The sequence below is a fragment of the Callithrix jacchus genome, chromosome 4 (genome assembly GCF_049354715.1).
Source record: "Callithrix jacchus isolate 240 chromosome 4, calJac240_pri, whole genome shotgun sequence".
Taxonomy (NCBI): Eukaryota; Metazoa; Chordata; class Mammalia; order Primates; family Cebidae; genus Callithrix; species Callithrix jacchus.
In genome coordinates this window covers 169,646,607-169,665,741 of record NC_133505.1, presented here as the reverse complement: position 1 = coordinate 169,665,741, position 19,135 = coordinate 169,646,607, and the positions used below count along the sequence as shown (strand labels likewise).

General features: G+C 40.6%; 1 protein-coding gene and 1 long non-coding RNA gene across 6 annotated transcripts in view; one reads left to right on the top strand and one right to left on the bottom strand.

Annotated features, from left to right (window-relative positions):
• LOC118153135 (uncharacterized) overlaps positions 1-13,987 on the top strand; it is a 44,541-nt gene extending 30,554 nt beyond the window's left edge. For both annotated transcript variants that reach the window (XR_004742429.3, XR_013534668.1), the window contains exon 2: positions 13,520-13,987. This is a non-coding gene — a long non-coding RNA (uncharacterized LOC118153135). The remainder of the gene's footprint in view (positions 1-13,519) is intronic.
• The window catches only part of PACRG (parkin coregulated), a 592,113-nt gene that overhangs the window by 193,922 nt on the left and 379,056 nt on the right, over positions 1-19,135 (bottom strand). The window lies entirely within an intron of this gene.

Here is a 19,135-nt window from a genome sequence, read left to right as displayed (position 1 = left end):
AGAATCTACTGAATTAACTGTAGCTATTTCTTAAATGTGTAGTGATGATGTTTTTATGTTATGACTTTGCCATAGAAAATGGAAGACAATACTTAATATCTCTTGAATTTAGAACAGCTCCCAATTTTTACTTAAAGCAACATTTCTGCTCTTAAAGTCTCATGGTCAGATGCTTCCTGGCAAAGAATGTGTACCTAGGGTCTAGTGAGGTGTGGCATTGTTCCCTTGAAAAAGGAATGAGGCCAGGCATGGGAGGATCTGGGTTGAGCTCATTTCCCCAGCTGACAAGGATCATCTGAGCTCCTTCATGACCGGAACTCATCCAGGGATGCCACGGAACTGACTTGAACTCTTCAGTTGCAGAATTCTTTGGCTAAAAGGAGTATTACACAGAAATACACAATATATTTTTTTTAAACAAAAACAAAAGAGTAGAACTACTTTTGCTGACGAGGAGAAAGTAGATGCAGAATTCTGCCTTGCACAAAGTAGCCACTTACATGTCGACTAAGTGAGTATCTGTATCTCTGCAGTGCCCTCCTAGCTGACTGGATTAACTCATCTCATGTCCTATGGTCCAGGCTGCCCCTCTGTGCAGCATGGATATCTGGTCTCACGGCCCTCAAACTCTAATAGGATCCTTTGGCAGCTAAAATGCCTTACCCCAACAGCACCAGTAAAGGGGAGAGTTTCATACACTGAGGACAGAGTAGCTAAGAGCACATGACCATGAGCATGCTGCCTGCTTGGTTTATTCACAGGGACAGATGTGCACAGGAAACAAGGGAGCTCCTTTAAGACGTGTGCTGTGACACAGCTGATGCTTCTGGAAGGCCAGCGGGAGTTACAGCAGAGCAGAACTTCTTTTCAAGAATAGTTGAATAGTAGGTCAGTATTCAAGTGACCCACTCTAGCTTTCCCTCTTATCTTATTTCACATAATTCATCATAGAGCCACACAAAACACAGCCTTTCCCCCTAAATCTCTATCTACTCTGGAAGCAACTTCAAATCACACTTCTATTATAGAAAAGAAATGTATTATTTTTCTCATGCTATGAATGGGAAAACTAATACTCCACACAAAATGTGTCTTAGAAAGGAGGCCAGAGGCTGAACTGACACCAGAAGTGATGAACATTTGGTCCTTCAAATGTGGAAATAGAAAATGAATGGAGCCAGATATTTGATTTGAGCTGTAAGACCCAAAGTGTAATCCTAACATTTAAAGCTTTAAAACAAACAAACAAATAACAACAAAAATACACAAAGTGATGTTGAAATTGAGAGAGAAACTTTTCAGGGAAATTGTTTTCTCAGCAGTTTTCCTGCCTTGACCCTCCTATTCTCGCTAGTAAGATGTTACAAGAAGTGGTTTTCGTGGAATATTAAATTGTCCTAACCATCTTTAACAACTTGTCTCTATCCAAGATTCGCAAACAAAAAGCACAGGTTACAGTCTCCTGTGTATATCTGGTCAGATTTATAAAGTTTGCAAAATACGTAACATGTGCACTCTCCATCATCCCCAGACGGGTGCAGTAGCCGAGCAACTGCTTCCTGACGTGGAGCTGCTCTGAACAATCCCTGCTGGGGCTTCTTCTCTCCCTTCCAAAGACAGTCCAGTTAGAGCTGCTGGGCACCAATCGCTTGATCATCACCCCAGGAAAAGCCAATTTCTTTACCATTTATGTAGCACTCATTGAGTGCCAGGAAGTATCCTGAATGGTTTGCTAATCTTGACTCAAGCGTTGAAACAAACCTATGAGGTAAACACTATTAATATCCAGTTTCACAGGGGAGAACATGGTGGTGCAGATGAGCTAGGCAGCTTGCTCGTATATCTCATGGCTGTGAAGAGGTGCTACCTGCATTGGGCCCCAGGAGTCTGGCTGTAGAGCTGGAATCTGCGGTTGTCCCCTCTGCGGCCTCTGGCCCTCCCTGTTAAATGACAACAATGAGCATCTCTGAGAGCACGGCAGGTGGCCCTGGGGTCTGCACACAGTGGGACTGTTGTGGATGTGTTTTCTTGCCCATGCCTGAAAGAGTCCCTCGAAGGCGTTGGTTAAGCTGAGAGTCCACTCTGACTGAGCTCTCTTAGAAGGTGACCTAGACCTGGACTCTTTTCCAAGTAAAGGAAAGAATAGGAGTGGGTCATTGAAAATATCCTAAAGCTTTATCTGTTCTGTTTTTAGAGTTTTTCTGAGTCTCTTCACAAGGGTCACTTTCCCACATGTCTGAGAAGGAAAGAGGAGGTGAAAGGAGAGAAATACAGAATCACACTCTGCTCTTGAATGAAACACTATTTGAAGCATTAAATCACTAAGAGAATGCAACCCTTCCAGGCAGATTGAAGATGGAACTTCTGTTACCTTATTAAGTCAGACCAGTTAGAAACCAGATGTCTCCTAAAAAATGGAACATATTTGTTTACAAACATACATAGTAAGTGACAAGATGTATGGAAACTAAATATGACGCTCTCTGAATTTTTAAAACTAGTTCTTCTTTACTAAGTTAGCAAGTGACATAGGTAACGTAGGATGAGCCTAACGTGAATAACAATTTTTCTTTGAAGGACTCAGAAATGGGGATCCATAAATAAAATACACTGGTCATGCAGTAACCTTGCTTAAAATTTTTTATGTGTTAATTAGTAATGTTCTATCACACCATAAAGAATGGGTGCTTACTTCTCTCAAGCCTTCCCTCCCCGCCTACCTTGGGTGGGGAGATGTGAAATCAGTGACTCAAAGGACAAGTGGCACCATTGCCACTGTCACTCGGGAGGTGAATTTATGTAGAGATAAGACAGATCAGAAGCAGGTGAGACACTGCCATTCATATACCCGTTCATTCCAGAATCTAATGCCTCTCTGCAGACGTCACCCCTAATGGGTAGGTAGGTGGCAAGTATTGTTTTCCTCTCCCTTGTGCAGTGTATAAATACCTTGGCAGTCAATGTGCTCTGAGTAACTAATTCCTGTTTTCACCTCTGTTTTTCCCCTAAAGCACAGGACTATATACACAATGCCACATAATGAATTACTGACAGAGTCAATAGCAGACTCGAGGTTTTCTATGTCCCAGTTAAGACGGGATGCTTAAGTCAGCCTTCATCACTCTTAAGGGCTTAGTTCTCCGAAACCTAATTTTAACTTTATCCATGTTGTCAGTTTGCTGCCTGTACGTTAGGTGAGTAAGATGACAAGCAAGAACATCAACACATTGTCACGTCCACAATCCTGCTTTCCTCTACCCATCTGAACAACGTCAAAGTTTGATTACCTAATTTATGACTCCATGTGGTGACCTTGCCTCCCTTTTTCATTAGAAACTTTCTTTTCCAGTCTCCAAACCTCCACTCCATTACTACCTTTCTGATTTCCTGGGAGCCCTCACCACCAGCCCTCTTAGTGCTGGGGTAGGAAACCACCCCCAGAGGCTGGAGCCAGGCAGCCTTAGTCCCTAGGTGGCCCCTGCCCTTGAGCAGTGAGTTGAAGCCACAGCACAGGTGCCACTCAGTAATTCTGTGTACTTGTTGCTGGCGCCAAGAAGTGTTCCACATTCATAAGCGTGATTGGGAGTTCCACTGTGATGCTATTTTTGAGATGGTTTACAGGGACCCAAAGGGTAACTCCAGACAGTGTGGGATGAATGTTCCCTGAACTCATCTTCCTTTTATCCAAGTTCTGATTTCCCTCTCCTCACTTTCCTGGCTCTACCTAGGCATGCACACCCAGCTTTTGTATGAAACTCTTCCTCCAAGGGTGACAGGGCGTGGAGAAATGATGCTGGCCGGGCAGGCCTGGAGAGCCTACTCTTCTAATTTCCTTCTGCAAGTGCTTGCCTGGGGATCCCTGCAGCACCTCAGACTCACCCTGTCCAGAACCCAATGCACCACCTGCGTCTCCTGTGTTCTCCAGTGTTGAAAATGGCATCACCATCCTAACACCCAAGCTTCTCAGCCATTTTTGAATCATCTTCTTCTCTGTAGCCTATACTTAATGAACTCTTCAGTCTTGCTCATTTTCCAAGTGCCATCACTCAGGCTTTTTCCTCCTCTCCATTATCCCGGTGCAAACCCTTGAGAATAGCTCTTGAGTCCCTGACCTAACCCTTAGAAACAGTGCCATGGGCAAACATCTACACTCACTTGTTTCTTTCAAAAGACCTTTGCTAAGCCATGCCTTCTTCATTCTGTCATACCTGGGCTGCTCTCGCTGGTCTCTGCAACCAAGAGCGCTCTACACACACTTGTTCTGACTCAATCACTCCAAATACATAAAAGACTAACTTCCACCCAGTCATGTTGTCTCCAGCTGATACGGTTTGGATCTGTTTCTCTGCCAAAATCTCACATTGAATTGTAGTCCCCGGTGTTGGAGGTGGGCCTGGTGAGAGGTGACTGGATCGTGGGGGAAGATTTCCCCCTCAGTACAGTCCTCGAGATAGTGTGTGAGCTCTTCTGAGATCTGGTCATTTCAAAGTGTGTAGTATCTGCCCCCCAATCTTGCTCCTGCTCCAGCCATGTATGACATGCCTGCTTCTCCTTTGCCTCTTGCCATGATACTAAGTTTCCTGAGGCAGAAGCCCAGAAGCAGAAGCTGCTATGCTTCCTGTACAGCCTGCAGAACTGTGAGCTAATTAAACCCCTTTTCTTTATAAATTATACAGTTGCAGGCAATTCCTTATAGCAGTGCAAGAATGGGCCAATATATCCATCATGAAGTTTTCCTGTCCTCTAGAAGTACAACTGTATCTCAGGTTGGGAGAGTAAGAAGGGATGAGGTCCTATAGGTCCCAAATGCCCACAGGCATAAATAGCTTTTCTTCCAGCATTGGAATAGATGCAGCAGCTGAAGTGGCTCACTTCTGTTGGGGCGTGGTTGCACTGGGGGGCTGTGATGTAATTACTAAACTTCAGAGGCAGGTGAGGAGCTGAAACTGACAGAGGAATGCAGCATTCTTATTTTCAATCTCATGGTCTCTCTGGAGTGTGGGCCCAAGAGTAGCATGGGATGTAGAGTGGACGGAAGGGGCCCCGGCCTGCTCTCTGGACCTGGGTGGATTTGAGCAAGTGACAGTAGATGCATGGTGACTTCACTATGCAACTGCAGCCTCATCCTGCTTGTTTTTATTTTCTACTCAAGTTCATCATATCAGTTTGCATCCTTCAAGTTTAGCCATGTAGTTTCCTCTCCCATGTATAATCTTTCATACAAACTATCCGTTAGAGTTGGGGCATGGGGGAATTACAGACTAATTCCCCTCATTCATTTTGTATGCATCCACTTCAGTAAAATTCAATTTAGAATCCATTGCTCTTAGGATGCTTTTCTGATTAAGTAAGAAACATTTAGCATCTACACAGCATGTAAAGCTTTACCGCTGGACAATTTTAATGCAAGTCAAAGCATAAAGTATCTCTTTGTTTTTTCCAAGATCCAGACTAGTCCCCCAGAAAGGCTTCCCCGATGCCCCAGATAAAGTGAGTCATCCCTCTCTCCTCAGTCCCACCTGTAGAATCCAGCCCACTATACTAAGGTCACAGCCTACGTCTTCTTTATTCATGCGTCTCCGGAATCCACCATGCAGCAGGTATTCATTAGAATTGATTTTGTGAGATTCCGGGTTTCTATTTGTACATAAGAAATTTGGTTGCCTAACAATTGCAATGGCTGATTACAATCCTAAATTGCCCATGTCACTGGGTAATTATAGACAAATTTTTAAAGAAGTTTCCTTTTCTATTTCCAGCTTTGTTGAGGTATAATTGAAAAATAAAAATTGAATATACTTAAGGTTTACACATGATGTTTTGATATATGAATACCTTGTGGAGTGATTATCATAATATCATAATCAAGCTAATTAACATCTCCATCACCTCACATCATTACCATTTTTTTGTTTTGTTTTTGGTGATGAGAATACTTGAGATCTACTCTCAGGAAATTTCTAGTATGCAATAGAGTATAATTAACTGTAGTCACCATGCTGTACATCAGCTCTCTAGAATGCATTTATCTTATAACTGAAACTTTGTACCTTTTGGCCAACATCTCCCTATTTCTCCTACCACACAGCCCCTGGCAACCACCATTCCATTCTCTGCTTCTTTAAATTTGACTATTTTAGATTCATCTTGTAAGTGAGATCATACAACATTTTTATTTCTGGTTCTGGCTTATTTTACTAGTATAATATCCTCCAGTTTCATTCATGACACTCCAAATAGGATTTCCTTTATTCTAAGACTGAATAATATATATATATGTGTGTGTGTGTGTGTGTGCGCATGTTGAAATTCAGTCTTCATTCTTAGTATTCATCTGTGCAGTGAATTAATTTGCTTCTCATTTCTTTTTGTATATATTCTATAGCTATTTTCTTTGTGATTATCCTAAAGATTACATTTAATATCCTAATGTTATACAACTCCAGTTTAAATTGATACCAACTTAACTTCAGTAACACATACACACACACACACACACACACACACACACACACACACACAAATGCTCCTATGCAACTGCACCCTTGCCCTCTTCAGGTTTTGTTGTTGTTGTTTTTGAGACAGAGTCTCGGCTCTGTCAGTCACCCAAGCTGGAGTGCAGTGGCACAATCTCTACTCACTGCAACCTCCACCTGCTGGGTTCAAGCCATTCTTGTGCCTTGGGCACTCAAGTTGCCGAGATTACAGGAGTGCACCACCATGCCCAGCTGATTTTTATATTTTTAGTAGAGACAGGCTTTTGTCATATTGGGCAGGCTGGTGTCAAACTTCTGGCTTCAAGTGATCTGCCCGCCTCAGCCTCCCAAAGTTTTGGGATTACAGGCATGAGCGACTGTGCCCAGCCCTCTTCAGTTATTGATACTATAAAATTACATCCTAACACATTGTGTGTCCAAAAACATGAGTTCATATTTTTATGCATTAATAGGTTAAATAATGTAGAAAACAAAATGTGGAGTTACAAACCAAAGTGAAAACAATGCTAGTTTCTATAATTGCCCATGTATTTGCCTTTCCCAAGACCTTTATTTCTACATATGGCTTCAAGTTACTTTCATTTCAACCTGTGGGACTCCTTTTAGTGTTTTCTGCAGGGTGGGTCTGACAGTAGCAAATGCCCTTGGCTTTTGCTTATTTGGGAATGTCTTAATTTCTCCTTACTTTTGATATACAGTTTTGCTGGATATTAAATTATTGGTTGACAGCTTATTTATCCCCCCTGCAACTTGCTAAATACATTAGCCTATTGTCTTCTGGCCTCCATAGTTTCGGATGAGAAGTCAGTTGTTAATCTTTGGAGAATTCTGTATACATGATGAGTCCTTTTTCTCTCACTGCTTTCAAGATTCTTTGTATTTTGACAGATTTATTATGATATGTCTCAGCGTGAGTCTCTTTGAGTTCATCCTACATAGAGTTTGTTGAGATTCTTGGATGTTTATAGTCATGGCTTTCACCATATTTGGAAAGTTTTCAGCCATCATTTATTTGAATGACCTCTCTGCCCCTTTCTCTGTCTTATCTTAGAGTCCCACAGTGAACATGCTGGTCCACTTTATGATGTTCCACAGGTCCCTCAGCTTTTGTTCCCTTTTTCAAAAGAAAAATCTTCTTTCTTTTTCTCAGATTCTGTAATTTATTGTGTTATCTTCAAGTTCACGGATGATGTTTCTGTCCACTCAAATCTGCTTTTGAAACCTTCTGGTAAATTTATCCTTTCCGTTACTGTCCTTTTTAGTTCCAGTACTGAAGCTGGTTTCTTTTTAGATTTTTAAAATCTTTTTATTGATATCTTCATTTCATTCATACATTGTTTTCATGATTTCCTCCCCATGATCTTTTAGTTCCTTGAGTATCTTTAAGATAGTTGTTTTTAAAGTTTTTCTAGCAATGTCTGCTATCTGTTGTTTCCTAGGGACAGTTTCCACTGATTTATTTTTTACTTTGAATGGACAATACTTTTCTGTTTCTTTGTATGCCTTGTGATATTTGTTGAAAACTGAATAATTGATCTAATAACATAGTAACTCTGGAAATCAGACTCCTGTCTTCCCCAGGTTTTTCTAAAGAAATTGTTTTCTGTTGTATCTGTGTTGGTGACCAGCCTGAGGTGTAAAGTCGGAGTCTTCTCAGGTCTTCTTTAAGCCTGTGCCTTTCCTTGGGCATGCATAGTGACTTTCTAGATGCCTTTGCATATGTGGTTGTTTTTAAATTCCTGGTTTCCAAAAAACGCAAAAGAGAAAAAGGATGAGGAAGGAGAAAAAAAGAAAAAGGGGGTTGCTGGTCATATAAATTCCCTGGAAATTGCTTCAACTGGAGAGGGAGGGCCTTGCAACAAATGAGGGAGGGATGCAGAAATATTTCCCCCTCTGTGCTTGCAGTACCACATTCAGAAGCAACAATCAGAACACAGATCCCCAAGTTTTGGAGGAAAGGCTCCTTTTCACCTACCCTGGCTACCACACGCTGTGTGCAGATGGCTCCCTGTCATAGGACTGGACACACTGCTACCTGGCGACCAGCTTATGTGACTGAAATTAACCACAATTTACTTTCTAAGCTTTTTTGTAAATGTTTCAATCCTTAGAATAAATGCTAGAGTTCAAAAGAAAGCTTCATAAGACAGATTATGTCAGTGCAATTGTTGTCTAGGCAGGGAGAGAGATTCCTGGTGCTTTTCACTCCACTATCTCCCCAGAATCCTTTCCCTCAACTCCTTGCTTTTAAAAATTCCTCAATGAATTTAATGATTTGATACAAGAGTCACCAAATAAAGCAAACAAAGTGAAAACCTAGATTATCAGAAAATAATATTTGGGTATAAAATCCCCTCAAAATTCAGAATATGATTCATTTCCTAATATGAGTGCCCCTCAGGCATTTAAATATATGATTCAATTTGTTAAAATTTGATTTATACAATTTGTGCCAGGAACATGTTTATTAGATAAACTGAGATACACCCAAGCTTGCAAGCATGTCTCTCAAAGGAAATCAGTTAATATACTTAGAATAAAAATAGAAAAGAGCAAGAGCAATGCTTAGCCTGAAATCTCACAGATTATTTCACGAAACACAGGTATTACGCTGAAGAATACAAAGTCACAGGAATGTTCTATAACAATGACACACTAAGGAAACCATCAGTTCTCTAACACTGACCACAGTTCGGTTTCAAAGGGAGGGGGTTAAAAACAAAACAAAATAAAACAACCTCCTCGAATGTACTTAATTGGGCACTTCAAACCCAGAGCAGAAGGCGTTCTATCAGTTCCAAGTTTATGCAGTTACTAGGTTTGAAGGTTGAATATTACTTTGCTCCAGGCAGTTCAACTAGCTGTATGGATGTTGTTTGTATAAATGCCTCATTATGCATAAAAGTGGCAGAAACACCCCGTACTTACCTTGCGTTTCTATAAAAGAACTAAGTATCAGTAGCATCTGCTTCAGTGCTCCTCACCCTCTGTATGGAAATCTCATTGATTTTGCAGGTGTTTACAAGGGGATCACAAAATCCAGAAATTATCGATTCCACAGCTAGAGTATGAGTTGGAGCCAGGCAATTGAGATTACTACAGCATGGGAGGGAGGAAACCCTGGGCTTATCTGCAGTGGAACCCAGCTCTTTCTGTTCATGGGCAGGTTCCAGAGTAAAAGGCTCTGCACAAAGTGGGTGGTGGGAAGAAATAGGAAAGAATTGCCTGACTGTAAATGACAACATGCGCTGAGGTTGAAGGAAAGAGAAACGATGTGAGAAGGGGAAGGAGAATCTGCATCACAGAATGTCCACCAGGAAGAGGGAGGAGCATATTTGGATCTGACATATGTGAGGATATGTGAGTATTTCTCCTTCCTACTTGCTAGATGAAGAAATACACAGACAGACTGAATGACTGGCCTGTGGTCCTGCAAGCTATTAAGACAGCAGTAACTGAACCTAGTTCTCATTAGCTGTACGATGGCCCTTTCAAGAGGCAGTGTTTGCTTCATTTACTTTGCTCCAGTTAGCTGGTTTCCTGCCAACACAACACATCTGAGGAGACGAGCATCAAGGTGCTGCCACAGTCACAGCCCAGGGGCTGCTAGAGGAAGGTGAAGGTGTGCAAAGTCAACGTTTTGTATCCACCCCCTCTTATTTTGGCTCTGCAAGGGGCTCTGCGGTAAAGACAGCAATGTGACCACTGGGAGTCTCAGACAAGAACAAAGCAAACTGAGCTCTGCTCTCCTGTCTGGCATGAGGCTTGTTCAGATAATGCAGGTAAAGGCATTTAGTGCAGTGCCTCGTGTGGAGGGATGTGGAGTGACTGTTGGCTGCTGTCACCGTCATCATTGTCATTGGCACTTTGAACTCCCTCCAGTTTTGTAGTTACATATATTTGTGCTTTTATTCATTTACCTTCACTATTCTATATTTGGTGCTTAGCACGGTGGTTGGCACATATAAAATATGCTGTAAAAATAATGGAATAGATGAATGAATGAATGGATTTTTTTCTATGGCATACGTGTCAGGAGAGGTGGGATAACCCCACCTGGACCAGGCATCAGGAAGCGAACTCTTCCCAGACAGGTGTCATGCACTTGTGCAAGGTGAGACAGCGGCCTAGCAGCCTTCGGGAGACAGCACTGTGTTTTCCTCTGCCCGTTCTCAGAATCTGTGAAGACGAACTACCTCTTTTCCCCCCTAAATTTCTATCCATAAACGTACCTTTGCACAACTGCTACCAACATATACTCTCTCCATACTAGAAAGATCAGTGGTCAAGCTCTACCTTGTGATTTGCCTGCCATCTCCATGAAACTGATATTTATCATTCATTTCTCTCTAATCAATCAGTTTATATACTTGACTTTGCATATCAAGTCCCAATCTCCTCAATTTCACTGTGGAGGAGGCAAATTCTTCATGAACAGGCTCTACAGAATCACAGAAAGAGTAATCATGTAAATTCTTAACAAAGTGAAGCAGTTTTTTAAAAAGTGGAAATCCCTGCTCATTTACTCCCAAAATTCAGTCAATTGGCAGGATTTCCATTTCTTCTTTTACAAAAGTTTCATTTGTCCCATGAGCAAATGAGCTGAGCCTTAAAAGCATTCAGAGGAGGAGGTGCTTAGGAAGTTGATTTTACTCTTTGGCATGATAGATAGAACTAAGACACTGTTAAGAGATGATACAGATAGAAATATTTCAAAAGGAAGGAAGGAAACCACAAACTACTACTACAATTTCGTCTAGCATTCTTTTAGACTGGTGACTACCTGTTCCTAGAATTGCAGGGAGGTTTTTCAAATTGAGATGTGACAACAGCTGTGACTTTTGCTGCACAGAGAACAAGGAAGAATTTGCTATCATAGATAAGGTATGAAAGTGACACCCGGAACTCACTGCCGTGGCACAGTAGGGGCAGTTGGCAACAGTGGGCTGGGAATACAGTTGCAAACGAACAAGTACTCAGATTGGTAAATGATCGCATTTTGGGGTGCAAGGGCAAAAAATTATTGAAAGATTGCACCATTGGATTTGTTAAAAAAGTTGCCTGGTAGAGAAACCTTACTTTCAATCACAAGTTTTCCTTGCCAGTTATCGAACATGACACTGAATTCAGCTAGCTGGGCTATACCCTCTCCAATAAAATGATAAGAGGCAAAAGAGCAGAAAACAGTCAGGATGTCAGCATGCCTATTGGAGGGCCGACAGTCTTCTGCCAAGGTGATACTTCGCTTTCATGCCAAAACAGTGATCTAAAGTTTTAACATGAAGAAACTAGAGACCGACATTTCCTGTATTTGTATGGACAGTGTTGTTAGTCTGTTCTCGCATTGCTCTATGTTGGTTCAAAAGTAATTGCAGTTTTTGCCATTACTTTTAATGTAAAGAAAAGAGCCACAGCCAGGCATGGTGGCTCATGCCTGTAATCCCAGCACTTTGGGAGGTTGAGGTGAATGGATCACTTGAGGCCAGGAGTTCAAGAGCAACATGGCGAAACCCTGTGTCTACTAAAAATACAAAAACCTTAGATGGGCGTGGTGGCACATGCCTGTGGTCCCAGCTACTCAGGGTCTGAGGCCTGATACTGCTTGAATCTGGGAGGCAGAGGCTGCAGTGAGCCGAGATTGCACAACTGTACTCCAGCCTGGATGACAGAACACTGTCTCAAAAAAAAAAAAAAAAAGGAAAGAGAAGAGGTTTAATTGGCTCATGTGTCCACAGGCTGCACTGGAAGCATGGCTGGGGAGGCCTCAGGAAATTTACAACATGGGAGGAAGAGGGTCAGAGGAGGTCCTACATACTTTTAAACAATCGGAACTCGTGAGAGCTCATTCACCAATGAGAGCTCACTCACCATCACGAGAACAGCAAGAGGAATTCCACCCCCATGATCCAATCACCTCCCAACAGGCCCCGCCTCCAACATGGGGGATTACATTCGACATGAGATTTGGATAGGGACACAAAGCCAAACCATATCAGATGGCTTCAGCCTCAAACAGCACCCCTTATGCCAAACCTAAAACTTAAGATAGCAGAGGACTATCAACAGTTATTAATTTTTACACATTCTGAGAAAAGCAGGATTCCTATACATCTAGGCTATAAAATAACTTGCAATGCAAACTTGTATAAGAAGAAACAACCAAATTTCAAACAACATGTTAGGATTTTGGAGAAATTTATAGAGCAAGAGAAACAGAAACAGAAAGCACTGCAAATATTATCTAGAAATGCCAGCATTAGGATGTGATCAAGATTGAGTCTTTGTACATTTGGAATCCAACAAAGAAAATGTCTGCCTTGTACCTGATTTTAGTGTACTGATCAAAATCAGTACATCAAAGAACAGGATGCATGAGAATATTCACCAAGAAACCCACGGAAGTCCGCGAAGTGGAGAGGCGTGGATAGAGGGAGAACACGAGTGGGGACTACACAAGGTCCAGACAGTCAAAGGAAGCCCGCAGTGGAAAGGTTACAGGAAAGTAGATTTTGGTTAAATATTGAAATTGTATCAGTTAAGCTGTTCAAAAACGGTATCAGTCCTAGTGGGCTGCAGTGTGCACCATGTGACCCAGGAGATTCAGGCAGGGGTCTGTGCCCACTCGTTGAGGGATGATATTCAACTGGGATCCACATCAAATGAAATAAGCCCTTCTAACTCTGAAAAATTCCAAGAGCTTTTTGTTTGCCATGTTCGTGACCTACTAAGTGTTTTCCTTCATTTGCATTTTGTGGCCTTTATTTTCAATGCATTTCTGCCTTAAATTTCTAGTTGAGGTCAATGCCCCTACTTGATATTCTTTCTGTATATCTTCAATCTTCAACGTCTTTCCATTTCTCATCATAGTTCTCTTAGATCAAAAAAAAATGAAAGAACCCTTATGGTTTTAGGTTTTAATCTCTCTACCTACTAAAACACCCCCATGCTTGTCGTCATATTCATTGACCTTTGTTTTCCTTTATCTATTTCTCTTTCTCTGTTTCTCTTTCTCATTCTCTCAGATAAATATTCAAGCTGAAGATTCAAGTCCTGTTGCTGATGAGGACTTCTATGCAGAAATGGTCAGCAAATTATCTTTTCACACCAAGGACAAACTATTGAGCATGAAGAACTCCATGCTTCAGGATAGCTACGGTGAAGCTATCTACATCATGATGTGCAAGTGGTACTTTGCGTTGGATTTATTAACTCAGCAAAAGTCTACGCATACTCTATTAACTAGCTATAAATGAGCTTTAATAAACATATGCAATAAAAATCTTGATTATTGCACATGTCATACGTTTATTAAACTCTTATAAACTACAAATGTAAGATTTCATACTATTGTATAAATGCTGAATTTGGGTTTAGTTTTCATCCAAAAATAATGCCCCTCATATATTAAAAAAAATAGATCATGATAAATAATTAGCATTGAACATTACTTCTTTTATTTAGTAACACAAATAAAAATAACTTTGGAAGAAGCTGAAAGTTTGGGAATGTTATTAGTTTATCATTGCAGTTTAAACACTGGAAGATTAAATCAATACATCTGAATGATTTGTCTGTAACAATGTCATTAAATACTCCATTAGCTGCAGTTGAAGCGCTCAGTATTTATGCATGGAGAAAACTATACAAGTTATCACTTTTTACTCTCTTTCCATATGAATAATCCTATAAGTGCCCTTTTACTAACTGATTGACAGTGTAAAAATTACTTTATCTCTCTGCATTCATTTTCTCATCTGCTAAATTGGATGAAGGATAGTTTCTTCCTCCTGGGTTTGTAAGGATTAAATGAGATGATTCATGAAAATAGCTTGATTCAGAATTTGGTCTATCAAAAGCGCTAAATAACCAGTAGCCATTTTTAAGACAGTTAACACAAAAAAACTCGAACAAATTAGTGTTAATAATCTCATCAAAAATTAAAAAAATTATAAATGTCTACTCCAGCAATATGACTTGAAGAATAACTCTCTGAGATTTACATTTTTGAAAAACATAGTTTAGGCAAGAGGCAATTAATTCTAAGAATGCAACCATGTTTAAGGGAGATTTCTAACTTTCCATCGCTGATTTGACCAGTCATAGGATCATGTCCCAGTGCTGGATATGAACCCATAGCTTTGATAACAGAATTCTAAAAACACATTTATCTTCTTGCTCTAGAACCCCTCAAACAGCAAACCTTCTTTAGAATGTACCGGTTTTCAATGACCCAGTGTTGAGCCATTTTACCGAACATAGCTTATCACAGATTAGTTAACTCTGTCGATAGCCACTTTTTAAACTTTCCAAACTTTAAGCAGTTTTTAAAAATTTGTGGTAGAGTATTGCTTTCAGCCAAGCAAATTAAACCTTAGCAGCTTCAATAGGAACAGCTAAGTGCTGCTAATATTAACCACATAATTTCAGAGTCAATTTTATGTTGTACTTGCCAAAGATTTTCAACCAAGAAATTAAACAGTAATTAGAATTTATCTTCCAATGGCAATCTAAGAGTGATCATTCTTTAAATGTGCTAGATTGAATCTCACAGGTTTTTATTATGGAAATTCTCACACTACAAAACTATCATTTTAATAGGTGTGTTTGGTACATTATGCATTGGACACAGAAATTATTTATTTAGAGAGAATTATGTTAATACCAAAATCATTTATATGCTAAGTAATTATTACTCAAAAGATTTTATTTGCAATGATTTTTTTTTAATATGGGAAACCAAGAGAAATGTAATAGTGTAATAAATTTCTAGTTAAAGTACATAGAAATTTCTAAGAAAAAGTAGGCTGATTTTCAGAAATAGGGTCATAGAAGTGCTTCTCCATAATGTACTAGTAAATGTAGATTAATGCCTTATTTTGAATCACTTCAAAAACAGCATAAGAGTACTTGTTCAATGAGGTATTATTAAGACTAGGAGAACACTCTTCTGTGTATAATATACAACTGTGCTTAACTTGAAATATCAATTTGGCAAGGTAAATGAAGAACACATGGCAAAAGCAATTTTTAATCTATTCACCTATTATATTTGGGAGAATTGTTGGGAGAACGAAGTGATTTGTTATAAAAAGACACTGTGAACAATTGCATCTGAAACACCTGGTCTTTTACCAAAGAACTGTTGTAAATTAAATGGCCTAAAATAGCAAGGTATAAGCTTGCTCCGTATCTTACTAAAATTTGTACAAATGAATCATATGTGAGCTACTGTTTTTACCTATGAGACCCCCCAGAGACTCTGGTCTCTCTGCACATGCCCACTTCCCTTTCAACTTTCCCCAGGAGCTGAAGCAGCACAAGACCCTCATCAAATGGGCTGAGCAATCTTGGACTTCCCCACCTCCAGAATCATGAGCCAAATAAACTTTTTTTAAAAAATAAATTACCTGGTCTCAGCTATTCTGTTATAGCAACACAAAAGTGGATGAAGACAGCTATGTAGACAGATTTTTTTTTTTTTTTTCTTGAGACGGAGTTTTGCTCTTGTTACCCAGGCTGGAGTGCAATGGCGCGATCTCAGCTCACCGCAACCTCCGCCTCCTGGGTTCAGGCAATTCTCCTGCCTCAGCCTCCTGAGTAGCTGGGATTACAGGCACGCACCACCATGCCCAGCTAATTTTTTGCATTTTTAGTAGAGACAGGGTTTCACCAAATTGACCAGGATGGTCTCGATCTCTTGACCTCGTAATCCACCCGCCTCGGCCTCCCAAAGTGCTGGGATTACAGGCTTGAGCCACTGCGCCTGGCCCTGTAGACAGACTTTATCCATAACTCTAAGAAGGAATTCGGCTGGGATTAAAAAAAAATTAATGCATTTCATGTGGTTACATGCCTTCTAACAGAAAAAGTGGAACCAAGTTAGAAGACTCTGTTTGATGTTTTTAATTAGGTGAACTTGCTGATAGTTTTCTGTGTTTAGAGGTTTTCTCAAGGTGTTATTGATCACTACTCCACAATAGAAATGGATGATATGAAAACATTTTTGCTTCATAAGAATTTGTGAAGATCAGCAACAGCTACTTTGATCTGCCAGCATATAATAGTTGTTAAAGTGGATCAATGAAACTTCCATTTAGTTCAGTACCTTAAATAAAATAAGTCTTTTGATCAGAATTACCTTAGAAATGCTATTTCTGGCAAGTCAATTTACATTTCCAGAGTAGGTACTCATGTTTGGAAGGAGGACCTGCTAATTTATTGGGTGCTGGCTTTGGTTTATTCCTGTCCTATGACCTTGGGCAAGTCATTTGATCCAATGCTCAGCTTTTTCATCTGTAAAGTAAGAATAACGACTCCAAAAATAGTACCTTCCTGTCTTTTCTATCGCTGGCCCGTGGGATTTTAGGTAATGTTGATGTAATTACTCAGGAAATGATACATACTGCCTGTAACAGGAAGCCATACGTTGGGACAGAGGGCACCATTGGCTGAGAGACCTTACTGGAATTTTACGAGGCATGCTATTGTATCACTGTGCTGACCTCCTGAAAGACAGGTTGAGCTTCTTGATTTTATTCTCTGCTCATATGTCAATCACTGAATCATTAGATAACATGATCCAAGTTGGAAACGACAATGAAAATCTTTAAGCCCTGTGTTTTGCCGTGCCCATTCAAGGTTTCACACATCGTCAGTCTTCTCTGACTCATTTGGGAGTGTCGAGCTGTGCTACCTTCACTACATGTTGGAGTTAATTTTGTATGCTCTTGAAAAAGTACTTCGAGCTCCTAGTCATGGTCATCCAGGCATCAGTTTTTGGATGACTTCATCCCCAAATCTTAATTCTAAATATGTCTCTCCAATATTTCTGTCCCCTTATTATTCAGTCAAATACTAATCATGGCATTGTCGTGAAAGGACTTTGCAAATGAAATCAAGGTTATTAATCTGCTGACCTTAAAACAAGGGATTATTGTCCATGCCTTGTAACAAAAAAAAAAAAGTGGAACAAACTTAGAAGGTTAAATACTCTGCTTGAGTAGTACTCTTTGTTACCTGGGTGGGAAGCACATGAGCCCTTGAAAGCAGAAGAGGAAGGCAGACAAGATGTGGCAGAAGGGGAGGTCAAGTGAAAGGAAGCCCTCCGATGCTGGCTTTGAAGGTGAGATGGCCACGGGCCAGGGAGCGTGGGCCGACTCTAGCAGTTGTGAGCTCCCCACTGCTGACAGCCAGCCAGGAAATGGAGACCTCAGTCCTGCAACCATAGAACTGAGTTCTATCAACACCTGGGATCAGCCTAGTAGATTCTTCCTCAGAATCTCTACAACCAACACAGGGCAACTGACACTTTAATCCAGCCTTACTAGATTCTAATCATATTAGAATCCAGTCTGCTGAGTCTGCTGGATTTCTGATCTGCAGAACTGTGATATAATATTTGCAACAATAGAAAACCAATACACTCTCCATCCATCCACCCATTCAGCAAATATTCACTGATCTAAGGAAGTGCTAAGAACAATTGCTGGTGATAAAGCAGCAGAAAAAAAAAGACAAAAATCCCTGCCTTCATGGAATTTACATTCTAGTAACAATACCTCCATTAAAACAAATAAATAAATAAACCCTAGCTTCCAGCTCATTGCTGTTTGATCTCACAGGCCTATTGGATTAGAACAAGACTGGACCTGTCAGGCAGCCTGATGATGGGAAATGCACCAGGTGATGTGTCATCCTCCCCGATCACATGTCATACACATTCGGGTGGACTCCCAAATCCAGTCAGTTGGTAGCTTCAGGACAAATGGTCTCTAATGTGTTTTGGTTGGGTTTATAAGCACCACATACATATCATCATGTGGTCCTTAGCAAAGATTTGGCAAAAATTATATACATTGCAGCTCCTACCTAAGATCTGGGAAAAAAATGCTCTGAGAAATTTCATGAGAGACCTGATGGACAATATTTGGAGGTAGCCCAGAGAAGGAGATTCTTCCTGGGATCTTCCCAGGATGCAAAGTATGTTAGTAGCACTGATGAAGCTGACTTTCCTACTCTTCTGCAAGAGGATTATGGTGATGGTGGAAAATATGCGATTGGATTGCAGTTTTTCACTGTTTCATTAGCTAAGAGAGTGCATTAAGTCAAGACGGCACTCTTTTTGCCATTCAGCAATCTCAGTAAGTCTGCCATCCATGCTGGACTTTACTGTTCCAAGTTATGCACTGCCCTCAGAGTCAGGTTGTTAAACAGAGGAGTAGAAGGTAAGGATGTGTGGTTAGAAGGAAGGAAAAGCCTGCAGGACGGCATCCATGTGTGGCAAGGTTCCCATCCTTTTCTAGACCTGCTTCTTTCCTGATGGTGGTGGAAACCTCCTTCACCCCTTGGGCCTTCCATGGCTGTTCTCATTGATTCAGATTCACCGGGCGAGGCTCTGGGGAAGTCTTTGAGGGACTTGGTAAATGGAAAGTGACTGCGTGGCCGGATACTTTCCCTTTTTAAAAGATTTTTTAGGGTGCTTTGCTGCGTTGGCATGTAGTAAGCACTCACCTTTTTTTTTTAAAAATGAATCAATGAAGGACATGCTATGTGGGTCTCTCTTTGGCATCCCCCAAAAAATTTTCATAAAAACCACATTGCTCTCTAATGCTTTTGGAGTTAGCCTGGTGCATTCGTTT